The following is a 16,258-nucleotide window of genomic DNA, read 5'->3' as shown; positions in this document are numbered from 1 at the left end:
TTTACCCAATATTTCTTTGGGTAAACATTCCTGGTATTCTCTAAATATTTCCAGCTCTTCTTCTGATCCATTTCACCAGCACTTTTCAATATAGGCATGGCTTTATGGCTTGTTTTTGCTAATGCAATCTGAGCAAAGGTGCTATATTTTACTCGTAGATGGAAGTTTTTCTAGAGGCAGTGTGAGATTTGCTATGGTCCCTGCCCTCAGAGCAGCAAATATGAAAACATGTGTTGAAAAGGAACCTCCATCACCTTGAGATCTTGGCTGTTAAGACTAAGCACACTCTGCTACTGATCCACCAAGGATGTGCAGCAAGAGATACCAGGTTCATTTGTTACTGCAGCAAGACTTGTTCTATCCTTACTGATATGTTTACTGTACAAGACTGAAGGGTGAGTGAAAATATATGTAAAGCATCCACATAATATGCAGTCAATAAATGGAAGATGCCATCATCAGTAGTATAAGTATCATCTGTGACCATTGCTGCTTTGCTAGTTTTTGGGTGTATTATTCTATATTATATTTTTTCCCCATTATATACTATACATATGTATTTACTTTTCTATTTACCCTTCAATAAACTATGAGCTCTTTGAACAGGACAAAATACTTCATATGTCCTTATTTAGCCATTGTCAGGTAGGTTTGGTATCTATTTCAACTAAACACTACCGTGGCAGAATAGAAGCATTTATAGATGATACAATAAAAATGGGTGTATTTGTGTTCCCATAAACAGGAGGCAGACCCTAGTTTGCCAACCCCTGATTTAGACTCTCTTCTTATCCCCTGCCTCTTTCTCCTTTTCTACCTTTCCATATTAGTTTGTCTCTTTCCCTTATGGGTGTGGCTGTGCTTCTGCTACCATAGGTACAATTTTCCCTTGTAGCAAATAGAAATGGCCACCAGTAGCCCCAAGTCTATGCTATAAAGGAAGCAAATCTCATTCTCCCCGATGTTCCTCTTGAATAATGTGCCACACTTGGACCAACCTCTGCTGAGAGGGCTTGGGAATTCTTGATTGGTCAGGCCTGAGTCATGTGACTACCCCTGCCATCAGAGAATGGTTCAGATACGTTGACTGATAAACCCTTCAGGACCACCTGGGGTAGGGATGGGACAAAAAGGAGTACTTGGTAGAAACAATAGGCTGCACTTTATAAGCCTCATTTCTCCTACACATGCAGAGAAGCAGGAAAGAACCATTTCTATCAATTCTTCACTGTGTAGTAGCCTTGATACTTTATAGCCAACCTCACTGGGCATTCCACAAAGACCTCCTGTGGGATCTGGAAACAAAAGCACTGCTAGAGGTTTTGTATAGATTGTAGGTGCGAAGCAAGAAAGAGAGCAACCAAGGAAGGCACTTAAACTTCTGTCTTAAACACTTGGTTAAGTAGATGGACAGGGAAGCCTGGCGTACTGCAGTCTATGGGGTCGCAAAGAGTTGGATACGACTGAGCAACTGAACCGAACTGAGAAGAGGTGCCCTGTATTCAGATGGCTACAAATCATTTCCCAAACTGCGAAAGAGGAAGCAGCAACATGGATAATTCCCAACTGGCTTCTAAGTACTTTTTTAATGATCTGAGAAAACTCACAAAACTTTACAAAAGGTAATCAACAGAGCAATAAGATGGTATATGAGTCAGGACTTGCTGGAAGCTATCCAGACTCCTCTCTGTAATATGGGGAACACTTGCAAAGTCCTAATGTGAAATGCCATACTAAGGGAAAAGACTTATTCATGTTATTCCTAGGCACATGAGCTCTGCCTAAAGGTCATCACTGGCTACCATGGATATCCGTTGGACAACTCAAAATCTGAGTCAGTTTGAGATACCAGTACTTCCTCTATTTTTACTTGGCTCAGAAAATTTAATGAAATTATACAAATCCCTGAAATCTAATATTTTTATGTGATAAGATTGTGTAAGAGGAGGAGGTGGAAGAGAAGTTTGGAAGATGTGGTGACAGATGGCAAGTGGGCTCAGGCACATAGCGTTCCTATATATAGGGGAGGGGACAATCTGGTTAATCAAGGGGTGGGGGGAGTATTTTTAAATTTAGATTCAAGTATTTTATATATTCAGAAACATCATTTACTGAAGCAGCCTAGCTGGATAGAACTTTAAATTTTTTTTTGGTTGGGGGTGGCTTGTGTGATATATATTTTCAACAGTTTTGCATATTCTTTCATGACGTCTGCATTTGAAAATCAAATGGTCTCTACAGGCTTTGAGTATGTCTTTTGAGAAAAGGCTGAGAATATCTATTTCTAGAGAGAGTTCCTTCCAAGGAAATTTAATGACATTTAAAAAATTAGGGTCATCACAGCTAATTTAGCAACATTTGAAAATTAAAGTAAATGTTTACAATAAAGACTTCATCCTTTAGTAGAATGAACAATGCACTGGAATGAGGACACTTGAAGTCCAGACCCAATTCTAAGTATCATAAGTCCCAGTAGATCGCATTGTCTCCCATGAGTCATTTTGGCTGTTTGGGTCTTAGTCTTCTCATTTTTTACTTTTTGGCCGAACCTCACAACATGTGGAACTTCCCCTACTGGGGACTGAACCCATGCTGCCCACAGTGGAAGCACATAGTCTTAACCACTGGACCACAAGGAAAGTCCTCAATCTTCTCATTTTTAAAATGAAAGTTTGGGTTAAATAATCTTTGGGGTATTTTTAGTTTTATATTCCCACTGCTGCAGGCTGTCTCTTATGTCTGCTCAGTCATGTCTGTGAACTTCTCCAGACAAGAATACTGCAGCGGGTTGCCATTTCCTACTCCAGGGCATCTTCCCCATCCAGGGATAGAACCCACGTCTCTGACATCTCCTGCATTAGTGGGTGGATTCTTTACCACTAGCACCACCTGGGAAACCCAGGCTGTCTCTTCATGCTCCATTAATTAGGATGCTTTTGGTTGAAAGTAACAGAAAGCCACACTCAAACTGCCTTAAACTATTACAGGGCAAGTCTAACACTGAGTGGACTTAAGAGTTTGGTTCAGCAAAGGACATTTTTTCCATACTTGTTTCCTCTGCTTTTCATGGTATCAGTCTCATGCTAAGATTAGCACTGCTTCATAATGACACTGAGTCTATGACCTGCTCCCTTTCTCAGGTCTGGAGAAGAGAAAAAAAATTACTTCCTAAAACTGTCTTGGATGAATGAAAAAAGGTATCTTTCTAAGAGATCTCTGCAAACCTATCCTCGTGTAATTATTGGCACAGATTGACTTTTGTGCTCATCCCTGGTTATGGCAGGGAACGGGGCTACCCTGAGCCACAAAAGAGATTCCTAGAACCAGTTAGCTCAGCACAGGACATTGTAACTAAATGATAAAAAGTCAAGCTTGGGGGGGATGTATGTAAGCGGAGCAATCATGGTGCGTACTAACCATCTCTTGGAATACCTAAAGTTCACATAATCTATGCACTTAAATATGAGGTAGGAAAAAAAAATCACAAAGTAATGAAATAGAGGTCTTATATGGTAAATATTATCATATCAAGCACATAGTAAGCTTTCCATAAAGAGGTACTGGAAACACCGGCCTAACCCTAAATCTGTTAAAAGGGAGAATGTGCCTCTTAGTTGGCAACTAATTAACAAAATATCACAGGTATTTATGGGGTTGCCATAGTGACCAAACACTGCAGTAAGGTTTTGTTTTACTGCAGTGGCTTTCAAACTTGGCTGCATGTTGGAACCACACAGAGAGCTTTGAAAGTACTGCTGCCTGAGTCGCACATTCACAGATCCTGATTTGATTGATCTAGGGTAGGGTCCGAGGCATTTAGAGTTTTACAAACTCCCCAGGTTATTGTAACTCACAGTCAGACTGCGGACCTCTGGTTTAGGGAATCCAAGTGTGGGTGTGCTCAACTACTCTATCCTACCCGCTTTAGTCATGGTCGATGACTCCCTTGAACTCCTCTTTATAATTTTCTCCTCCTCTACTCTACACTAGCAACTGCTAGATCTCCTAGCCTTGGGACTCCCGGAGATACCACATGTTCTTCACTACAGTACGAACGTGAAGGTGGAAACTAAGAGTGGGAAAGGCCTACTTTCAATATGGTGTGGTAGGAGAAAAGGACAAAAGGGTGGATGAGAAAAAACAAGAAGCAATTCAAAAAGCCTTTCTGGCACTGGGCTGTGGTTGGAGATGCACATTTAGGCATTCTCAGACTCAGATTCCCACACAAACACCCATACACATACAGACACATCATCTGAAATTCTTCCCAGCCTCCTCCCTGCTCAGCCCACCGCCAACCACTTGCTTAGAATATTGCTGCAAATTCATAAGACATCTAAAACACGAGAATGAGAAATGGCTGTGTTTATTCATTCACTGACACATTCCTTTATTCATCGTCTATAAATAATAATCGATCACCTACTATGTGCCAGGTACATTGTCAGAGGGTGAGCGAACAGTGATGAATAAAACAGGAGTTTAGAGCAGGTACAAAGGCTAGAAAGCTTTTGGAGTGTGTGAGCAATTTCTATCTTATATACCAGTTCTTGAGTTCTGTTCTCTGTACTTGGCTTATTACACGAATGCATCCTAAAGGAAAGAATACCAAAGTGTATTACTGAGAGAAGTTAAGAGTGACTAGAGCATAGTGAATGTGGGAGTAGATAGGGAGGAATGGGATGATATGTAGATTGAAAACATAGGCACACTTTGGTTGTGTTGGGTCTTGTGGTCTGTGGTTTTTAAACCACATTAAAGTCATCATGTGTTTTCAAAAAGGGAATGGTAAGGTCAGGGAAAATCTCTGTGAGACCAGAGGGATAAAAAAAAGAGCCATCTGGGAAAAGAATAGATGAAGGAATGTTCCAGAAGGAGGGAATAAATTGTGCAAAATCTTTGACTGAAGAAGGCAATTTGTTTGAAGGACTGAAAGGCACTATGCTTTATCTGGGGATATGGAGGTGAGAGATAGACTAGTGAAGTGAAAATAACTATCTAGTGATCACAAGATCACTATCACTATCTAGTCTATCTCTCACATCCCCAGATAAAGCGTAGTGCCTTTCAGTCCTTCAAACAAAATGCCTTCTTGACTCAAAGATTTTGCACAATTTATTCCCTCCTTCTGGGACATTCTTCCATCTATTCTACAGCACTGAGCAGTAGATGCTGTAGCAAATGTGGTTGGCACGGAATCTTATAGAGACTGAGGTGTGTCTTATAGGACAGCGCTAGATAGAGGGGTGGCCAGTCTAGACTTGGGAGGCCAACAAAAAGTCCATGGAAAATAATGCACTAGAACTAACTCTAAAAAGTTATTTGATTTAGAGGAAAGAAAGGGAATAGGAAAGGTAAGTGGAGGTGAAAGAGGGGGGCAAGAATGTTTCAAATTTATAAAGCTGAGGTTTCAAAGACATGTGAAAGCATGTTAAAATGTAGAACTAAATCTTAGTTAGAGCCTAGATATCAAATTTAATTTTAAAAGTTTACAGAGACTTATAATATACCTGATATTCTAATATGCATCTTAACAATAATCCTTTGAATTAGATATCAGTATTTGGCAACTCAGGAAAAGTTACTGGAATAAGATTGGACAGTTAATAAGAGATGCTGCTGAAAGAAGGACCCAAGATGTCTGACTCCACAGTCCATTCTCTTAGCCCTTCTATTTTGCTGCCTCTCTGACCAAGTCAAAAAGCAAAGAAATAAAAGAAGGGAATGCCAAGGAGATATGGATTAAAAGATATACATATCTATTTTTCTATACATTTTTCATTTCAGGAAATTATTTCTTTCTCATAATTAAAATTCAAACCAGATAAAAGAGAATAGATAATCAGCCATATTAAAAATAGGGCAAAGACCAGAAGAGAAATTTACTTGAAGGCAGATCAGATACAAACCGACAGTGTCAAATAAAGTTCACAAGATTTAAGCCTACACTAATCAGCAGGGATGTATGCTTTTCGGTTGCAGTTAACCATTGGTATCATATATGATCATGCAGAGAAAAGAAAAATCTTTTTGTTGTTAACTCTCTGTCTTGCATAGGAAGAAGTTTACTGCCATAAAAGTAAGAAGAGTAACCACAATTTACAAGCAATAAAGGGATGTGGAAAGCTTAGAAGGAGAAAGATATTTTAGGTTGATTATCTAGATTAAGTTCACCATTAGAGGAATTGTTATTGACATTGGAAAATGTGATATTTTCAGAGAAAAAAAATACATCATAAAACATATTGTATAAATTGTATATAAAACATATTATATATCAGTCAGTCAATCAGTTCAGTTGCTCAGTCATGTCTGACTCTTTGCGACCCCATGAATTACAGCATGCCAGGCCTCCTTGTTCATCACCAACTCCCAGAGTTCACCCAAACTCATGTCCATCGAGTCAGTAATGCCATCCAGCCATCTCATCCTCTGTCGTCCCCTTCTTCTCCTGCCCCCAATCCCTCCCAGCATCAGAGTTTTTTCTAATGAGTCAACTCTTCCCGTGAGGTGGCCAAAGTATTGGAGTTTCAGCTTTAGCATCGGTCCTTCCAATGAACACCCAGGACTGCTCTCTTTTAGAATTGACTGGTTGGATCTCCTTGCAGTCCAAGGGACTCTCAAGAGTCTTCTCCAACAACACAGTTCAAAAGCATCAATTCTTTGGCGCTCAGCTTTCTTCACAGTCCAACTCTCATATCCATACATGACTACGGGAAAAACCATAGCCTTGACTAGACGGACCTTTGTTGGCAAAGTAATGTCTCTGCTTTTGAATATGCTATCTAGGTTGGTCATACCTTATCTTCCAAGGAGTAAGCATCTTTTAATTTCATGGCTGCAGTCACCATCTGCAGTGATTTTGGAGCCCCCCCCACAAATAAAGCCTGACACTGTTTCCACTGTTTCCCCATCTATTTCCCATGAAGTGAAGGGACCAGATGACATGATCTTAGTTTTCTGAATGTTGAGCTTTAAGCCAACTTTTTCACTCTCCTCTTTTACTTTCATCAAGAGGCTTTTTAGTTCCTCTTCATTTTCTGCCATAAATGTGGTGTCATCTGCATATCTGAGGTTATGGATATTTCTCTTGGCAATCTTGATTCCAGCTTGTGCTTCTTCCAGCCCAGGATTTCTCATGATGTACTCTGCATAAATATGCAGGATGACAATATACAGGCTTGATGTACTCTTTTTCCTATTTGGAACCAGTCTGTTTTTCCATGTCCAGTTCTAACTGTTGCTTCCTGACCCGCGTATAAGTTTCTCAAGAGGCAGGTCAATTGGTTTAGTATTCTCATCTCTTTCAGAATTTTCCACAGTTTATTGTGATCCACACAGTCAAAGGCTTTGGCACAGTCATAATAGTCTCTTATAATCCTTTGTATTTCTACATTGTCTGTTGTAACCTCTCATTTTCATTTCTAATTTTGTTGATTTGATTCTTTTCTCTTTTTTTCTTTGATGAGTTTGGCTAAAGGTTTGTCATTTTGTTTATCTTCTCAAAAAGCAGCTTCTAGTTTTATTAATCTTTACTATTGTTTCTTTCATTTCTTTTTCATTTATTTCTGCTCAGATCTTTATGATTTCTTTCCTTCTACTAATAGGTTGTCTAGTAAATGTTTTTCTTCTTTCTTGGGTAGGATTGTATTGCTAAAAACTTCCCTCTTAGAACTGCTTTTGCTGCATCTCATAGGTTTTGAGTTGTGTTTTCATTGTCATTTTTTTCTAGAAATGTTTGATTTCCCTTTTGATTTCTTCAGTAATCTGGTGGTTATTTAGAAATGTGTTGTTTAATTTCCACGTATTTATGTGTCTTACGGTTTTTTTTTTTGTAATTGATATCTAATCTCATAGCATTGTAGTCAGTGTAGATGGTTGATATGATTTCAATTTACTTAAATTTACTGAGATTTGATTTTTGAGCCAATATGTGATCTATCCTGGAGAATGTTTCATGCACACTTGCGAATAAGGTGTATTCTTCTGCATTTGGATGGAATGTCCTGAAGATATCAATGAAATCCATCTCATTTGATGTATCATTTAAGACTTGTGTTTCCTTATTAATTTTCTGTTTTGATTATCTGTCCATTGGTGTGAATGGGGGGTTAAAGTCTCCTACTATTATTGTGTTACTGTCATTTTCTCCTTTTATGTCTGTTAGTGTTTGTCTTATGTATTGAGGTGATCCTATGTTGGGTGCACAGATATTTACAGTTGTTATGTCTTCCTCTTGGATTGATCCCTTTATCATTATGTAGTGTCCTTCCTTATCTCTTGTAATATTCTTTAATTCTCAGGTCAATTTTGTCTGATATGAGGATTGCTACTCCAGCTTTCTTGTGCTTCCCTTTTGCACAGAATGTATTTTTTCATCCTCTCACTTTCAGTCTATATGTGTCTTTAGGTCTGAAGTGGGTTTCTTGTAGACAGCATATATATGGGTCTTGTTTTTGTATCCATTCAGCCAGTCTGTGTCTTTGGTTGGAGAATTTAATCTATTTAAAGTAATTACATTTAAAGTAATTACTGATGCATATGTTCTTACTGCCATTTTCTTAATTGTTTGGGGTTGATTTTGTAGACCTTTTTTCTTCTGTTGTATTTCTTGACTATATAAGCCTGTTTAACATTTGTTGTAAAGCTGGCTTGGTGGTATTGAATTCTTTTAACTTTTGCTTGTCTGGAAAGCTCTTTTATTTTTCCATCAGTTTTGAATGAGATCCTTGCCAGGTACAGTAATCTTGGGTTTATCCTGTATGGGATTCTTTGTGCCTCTTGGATTTGATTGTCTATTTCCTTTCCCATGCTGGGGAAATTTTCAACTATAATCTCTTCAAAAACTTTCTCATACCCTTTCTTTTTCTCTTCTGTTTCTGGGATTCCCTATAATTCGAATGTTGGTGCATTTGATATTGTCCCAGAGGTCTCTGAGACTATCCTCAGTTCTTTTCATTCTTTTTACTTTATTCTGCTCTTCAGAATTTACTTCCACCATTTTATCTTCCAGCTCACTGATTTGTTCTTCTGCTTCAGATATTCTGCTATTGATTCCCTCTAGAGTATTTTTCGGAGAAGGCAATGGCACCCCACTCCAGTACTCTTGCCTGGAAAATCCCATGGATGGAGGAACCTGGTGGGCTACAGTCCATGGGGTCACTAAGAGTCAGACACAGCTTAGCGACTTCACTTTGACTTTTCACTCTCATGCACTGGAGAAGGAAATGGCAACCCATTCCAGTGTTCTTGCCTTGAGAGTCCCAGGGACGAGGGAGCCCAGTGGGCTGCCTGCCGTCTATGGGGTCACACTTCACACGTGACTGAAGTGACTTAGCAGCAGCAGAGTATTTTTAATTTCAGTAATTGTGTCATTTGTCTCTGCATGTTTATTCTTTAATTCTTCTGAAGTGAAGTGAAGTGAAGTGAAGTGAAGTGAAGTGAAGTGAAGTGAAGTGAAGTGAAGTGAAGTGAAGTGAAGTGAAGTCGTACCTTCTTGTCCAACTCTTTGCAACCCCATGGACTATAGCCTACCAGGCTCCTCTGTCCATAGGATTTTCCAGGCAATAGTCCTGGAGTGAATTGCCATTTCCTTCTCCAGGGGATCTTCCCAACCCAGGGATTGAACTCAGGTTTCCCACATTGTAGACAGATTCTTTACCATCTGAGCCACCAGGGAAGTCCAAGATTACTGGAGTGCGTTGCTATTTCCTTCTCCAGGGGATCTTCCCGACCCATGGGTCGAACCCGGGTCTCCTGCATTGCAGGCAGATGCTTTACCCTCTGAGCCACCAGGGAAGCCCATGAAGTAAAGTGAAGTGAGGTCGCTCAGTTGTGTCTGACTCTTTGCAACCCCGTGGACTGTAGCCTACCAGGCTCCTCTGTCCATGGGATTTTCAGGCAATAGTCCTGGAGTGGATTGCTGCTTTCAATATACTTTCAATATACTTTCTTTGTGTTTAGTCTTTGTTAGTTTCCTTCACTTGTGTAGGATTTCTCTGCCTTTTCATTATTTGTTTTATTTTTTTTAATTTTAATTTTAATTTTTTTTTATTTTAAAATCTTTAATTCTTACATGTGTTCCCAAACATGAACCCCCCTCCCACCTCCCTCCCCATAACATCTCTGTGGGTCATCCCCATGCACCAGCCCCAAGCATGCTGTATCCTGCGTCAGATATAGACTGGTGATTCAATTCTTACATGATAGTATAACTTATTGTGCTTGAGGTCTCCTTTTCCCAGGCTTCAAGGTTGAATTCTTTCTTCCTTTTGTTTTCTGCCTTCCTAAGGTTGGTCCAATAGTTTGTGTAAGCTTCTCATAGAGTGAGATTTGTGCTGAGTTTTTGTTTGTTTGTTTTTCCTCTGATGGGCTAGGCTGAATGAGGTGGTAATCCTGTCTGCTGATGATTGGATTTATATTTTCATTTTGTCTGTTTTTTAGATGAGGCATTCTGCACAGGGTGCTAGTGCTGGTTGGGTGATGCTGGGTCTTGTATTCAAGTGGTTTCCTTTGTGTGAGTTCTCACTATTTGATACTCCCCAGGGTTAGTTCTTTGGTAGCCTAGGGTCTTGGAGTCAGTCCTCCCACTCCAACGGCTCAGGACTTGATCTCTGGATCTGATTCCGCAGCTTCGCAGCTTTCTGCTTCAGTTGCTCCAGGTCCATTCATCCTTGAATATCCTCACGGAAGAAACTACCAAGTGAAATTCCAGAAATAATTCTGTTCAAGGCCTCAGCATCCCAGTTCTTCTGCAATGTCGCCTGTTCTTTTTCTCCTCAACTCCTTGAGAAGGACCGTTGCCTCCTCACTGACTCCAGAGGTGGGAGTTCGCTGGGGATGGAGCTACACTACTCCTACCCCATCTGCACTGTTACTTACAGACCAGGACTCTCTGATAGGCGTGGAGGAGGGAAAGAGATTCAAAGAGGGAGGGGAAGCTTGCCTTTCCAAAACAAAACCATACTGCTTTTAAGTAGAAAAAAATACAAAAATGGCAAAGTACTTTAGTCCTAAAATATATATGAAAATACCACCAGCTTTTGTCCACACTGTGGTTGTTTTCAATATTCATCCTTTCTTCCAAATTATTGTCCTGATTTTCATGTAAGTGACTTCCCTGGTGATTCAGACAGTAAAGCATCTGTCTACAATGCAGGAGACCAGGGTTCTATCCCTGAGTCAGGAAGATCCCCTGGAGAAGGAAATGGCAACTCACTCCAGTATTCTTGCCTGGAAATCCCATGGATGGAGGAGCCTGATAGGCTACAGTCCACAGGGTGGCAAAGAGTCAGACACGACTGAGTGACTTCACTTTCACTTCATTTAAGTATCAGACCTCCCCGATTCCATTCATTTCTTTTGGAGGAAGTTAATTTCTCTCTTGACTTGGGTTTGGGACTAATGCTGTGGCCCTCAGTTCAGCCATGTGATCTTTTCCCCCTGATCAAGGTAGCTGGCTCAGGGAGGGGCAAGTGATCCAAGACAAGCTAAGGAGCTCTGAGAAGTGGCTTGCTGGGGGAAGCTAATGAAGACTCTTCCTTGCTTATCTCAGGAGAGCTTCTTGAAACAATCCTTTTTGTTCCCATACGTGGATGAATAAGATCATATCTCAGACAGCTTTTGGCCGCTGTGTTTCATCCATGATGGGAAACGTACTTTAGAATGACCCCTTGCACTGCAGAGAGAAAGTTGAAACTGAGCTACCTCCTTGATAGCTTAGTGGAGTTACTGAGTCAAACCCACCAGGAGGGGAGCCCCACCTGTGCACAAGGCACCTTTAAGAAAACTTACATCCTCCGTTTTATTTACTCCAGTTTGCATTGTTTCTGAACTTTTCCTATTACTTGTAACCAAGCTCATTTTACCTTCTTTAATGTTATCTTAATTATGGAAGGTTACTGTGAGGTAGTTCAGATTTTTCTGCTAGCTTACTAAAAATTATTTGATGTCATTGCATTTATTTTCCTTAATCTAGCTAACGTATTTTAGAGCTGTGCTGTTCAGTACAGTTTCCACTAACCATATGAAGCTATTTAAGTTTAAATTAATTAAAATGAATTAAAATGAAAAATTTCATTTTCTTGTTTGCACTAAACACATTTCAAGTACTTTATAGCCACATGAAGATAGAGGCTACCATCTAGGTCAGCACAGATACAGAACATTTCCAGACTCAGAGAAAGGTTTACTGGATAGTGCTATGAAAGAGAGAGTGAGAGAGAGAGAAGAGAAGAGAAGAGAGCATATAAGATGAGGAGACTTGTATTCTAATGTGACCCACATCAGTGAACTCACTGTATTCCCTCAAGAAAGCCTCTTCCCTTTCTTAGGTCTTTTTATTTCTTGTACAACAGAGAGGCTGAACAAGGAGGTTTGGGGGAGATTTCTTCTAGGTTTAAAGTAATGAAATTCTAAGTGGTTTTTTTTGTTTTTCAATTTTTAACATTTGTAGATTTTTGTTATTCTTCAGGAGTCAGCTGTGAATTGTACCATCAGATCATATTTAGATACTAAATACCAGGGCTGAAAATTCAGGACAGTTTTTTTTTTTTTTTCTTCTAGCAAAAACAAACCAAAAAAAGTATCCAAAATAGATTTAGTGGCAGGTAGGTAAGGGTTTAAACAATACATGGGCCACTTTCTTTCACTTAGTATCAAAACAATAGTCTCAAACAGAACAAGGCAGTCATCCTTAATATGTATTGCTACTTCATACATGTGTACTACCAAAAAGAACAAATAAAGCCTTGGAGGAGGGCACAAAATATACTTATTTCTGAAAAAACAGTTGATCATATATGCCATCTCGATAGTGGCCTCATATTTTATTTTTGATTCATTGATTATTGTTTATTTACACATAGAAACACTTGAGTCTCTATGCTACACAGTGTGTGTGTATATATATATGTATATATATATACATATACATAAATATATATTTTTTTGATTCTGACAATAGAGGAGTGAACAAGGTGCTAGTTCCCCTCTTATAGTGTTTACAGTAAAGAGATAAAGCAGATATCATAAATAATTCTAGAAACAGTTATTTACAGTGGTAATTAAGGCTATAGAGATGACATACTGTGAGAGCACATGTCAGGGTGACGATTTGGTTTGGAGCATTCCAGAAGACAACTGAGAGAAACCGTATCCCACTCAAGGACCCAGGAGTGTAGTAGGAGCTGAGTGAGTGTTTGTAAAAGATGAGCCTAGAGAAGTAGACGGACGCCAACTCTTGCAGAGCCCTGTCAACCATGGCCATCAATTGGGGCTTTGTTTTAAGCACAATGGGAAAATCACTGAAAGGTTTTCAAGGTTTGCTTGGGTGGCATGATCAACATGCATCTCAAACCCGTTCCCTCTGGTGGCAGAGTGGGAAAGAGATGCATGGAATGTTCACATCTGAAGGCAAGTGGACTAGTTAAGGAAGTATTGCTATAATTCAAATGAAAGATGGTGGTATTTGGGGGGTATATGTTTGAATGGACAGGGAGAAAGTAGAGAGATTTAAGACACGGAGTCTGTGAAGGGCCATTTCTTAGATCAGAGTGGGTATGGGAGATAGTGACTATGAATCTGGCTACGGATCTGAGTGTTTTATAAGCCAAAGAAATCATGTTATTGTTTTTATTATTATCACCAAAGCAGTCATTTTCACAACCTTTATGTGCTCATAATATATACTCATATTCTCATAATAAAGAGACCACTTGTTCTTTAAAAGTTCAGTTTATTTATCACTTTCATTGGTGCAGTGGAAGTGAAGCTGTTAGTGGTTTCAACTTTCTTTCTGTTCTAAAAAGAGAATAAGGAGATGAGATGTGGAAGAACAAAAGAAATGACCTTATTCTTTCTTTTCCTGCTGCCTGGAAGACAGACAAGATAAGCAGTGAGGAATTATAATTGATAAAGTAATTGAAGAGATAGGCTGCTGGAGGTGAAAAATGAGACTCCTACATGAAGGTTATCTTTTCCTCTGGCCGAAGAGAAATCTTGCCTTCCGTTTCCCTTTTCTTACAGTTACTGAAAACTCTGGCTTGTGTATCCACATCCAAATTACCAAACTGAGAGTCACCAAATGATTCAGCCTCTGCTCATTAAGTCTTATTTCTGGAGCAGTTTTTTGGCTTTTTTCGTGGGTGTGCTTTTGCTTGGCTTTTTACCTTATGGATGCTGTACATTTTTATGAAATAAGTTGTCTCTTCTTCACTTCTGCTGCTAGGAGGCTTGGAGTCAAATTAGTACTTCCTCTGTCACTTGATGGTTTGGGGTTCACTTTCAAAGTTCTCATTAGGCTTATCTTGCTTAGCTTATGTGGCTTTTATCTTTATTTTGTAATTTTTTTTTTTTCATTTCTTGGCAATATCATTTGCCTAGAATTTGGTTGCTTAGAGCTTCGGTTCTGAAAATCAAATATGACTTTGCATCAAAGGTGTTCAACCTTATGAGAAGTGTGACATTAGTTCAATCACTTAACTTCTCTGAAATTTGTGTTTTCACTGATAAAATAGAGATGACTGTAATACAGACCTATTTGCATATTTGTGAGTATTAAATGAGACACTGCATGTGAACGCTAAGGGGGCTTGGCATATAAAAAGATTCCTCTCTCTAGACAAAAGGTATTAAGACAATAGCATCATCATCATCATCATTATTAATACATGTTCATCAATCATCACAGATATTATATATTATGTAACTCATATTCTCTTGTACTTCATTTGCTTTCTCTTCATTTTTTCCTCATCTTCAATGTATTTTAAAACAATACAAGGTACAAAATAAAGAAATAAGATAAGTATACACATTTTATTTAGGTCCCAAAGTAAGACTAACAAGCTAGGGATGTTGTTGTGTATCTGATATGGGCCACATATTAGGACACCAGGGGAGACAGGAAAATTTTAAGTGAGTTCCAGACAAAGCATGATGTAACACAAACAATTTATGCAATTGTGTTACAGGAGAAAGATAGGGTAGCATTATTACTTAGCCAAGGGAAGAGGTATATTGTCTTCTCATAATCAGAGACTGAAAACAGACGTTGTCAGCTAATTGATGGATAGCCCCAGTGACTACAGAAAAGAGAAACTGAGTTTCAGTAGTATAGAAAGCATCTAGATTAGAGATAATGACAATGATCCTCTCATCCATAACTTCATTTCCATTAGCCAACTGAAATGGAACAAGAAAAAAACAATAGAGTTGTGAAATCACAACCCAAATTGTGTTATTTCAGGAAATACTTAGAACTCCTCTAAATGGCATACATCTAAACCACTTTCATTTGCATTGGACTGAAACTTGGCATCTTTCTCAGTCCAGATGTAATTTATTTAAATTCCTTTAGTTGTTTTTTTAATTTAGAAATATGCATAGACATAAAATTTTGCATGTCTCAAATGTGTTTTTCCTGCACATTTGTGAATTCAAATTAGCCAAATTATTAAGTGGCTTGTTCCTAAACTAAAGTGAAAATGGATTTTATTTCTAATGCCAAGAAATGGAAAGTGTGGTAATCAGGGAACTGAGAGATTTTCTGGTGGTACTTTGGGCCTGGATCCAGGATTTTACCCCTTTAATGCGTTTCCCAATTAACTTACTAACACAAAGTATATATGAATTTTTTGTATTTTAAAACTGTTTTTAATCATTTGAAGAGACCGAGGGTGAAGTCACACCCCACAGGATGCAGGTTTCCACCGGGAAATCCCCTTTGGAGATTTCTGTTGCCCCCAGTCCTTCTCTTCCTGAGCCTCTAGAGAACCTCTGCCTCTCTCTCTCTCTCTCTCTGTTTTCTGCCCACCCCCACCATTGTTCCGCTTTCCAGGTTTCTGCCCTACTGGCTCCTCTATCCTCCATTCCTCCATCCCATACCTTTCATTATGCAGGGCAATATGCTGAACATTCTTGGCTATGTCAACATTTTGAGTTTTATCTTTTACCCTCAATTATTTTCATTGGGTCTCCTGAGTAAACATGGGTTTTTCCATGGGGAGAAGTTCTAGTGAATATGATTTTCTCTCTTTTTTACATAAACAGATGTACATGCACATAGATACTGTATTTGACATTATATCTTTAGGAGTTTGGCCCCACTGAGTAGGTATCTTAAAGTCCTGTAACTGGAAGGGCTATAATAGTGGTGTGGTAGACCTTTGCCTTTTGCAATATCATGCTTGTATAACGGAACCAGCCTGGCCATGGGCATGTGAATGTTCAGTTTATAACTCCTGGTTTATGGGAATCT

This window comes from Capricornis sumatraensis, chromosome 10, assembly GCF_032405125.1.
Source record: "Capricornis sumatraensis isolate serow.1 chromosome 10, serow.2, whole genome shotgun sequence".
In the NCBI taxonomy this organism is placed as follows: Eukaryota; Metazoa; Chordata; class Mammalia; order Artiodactyla; family Bovidae; genus Capricornis; species Capricornis sumatraensis.
This window is presented reverse-complemented; position numbering follows the sequence as displayed.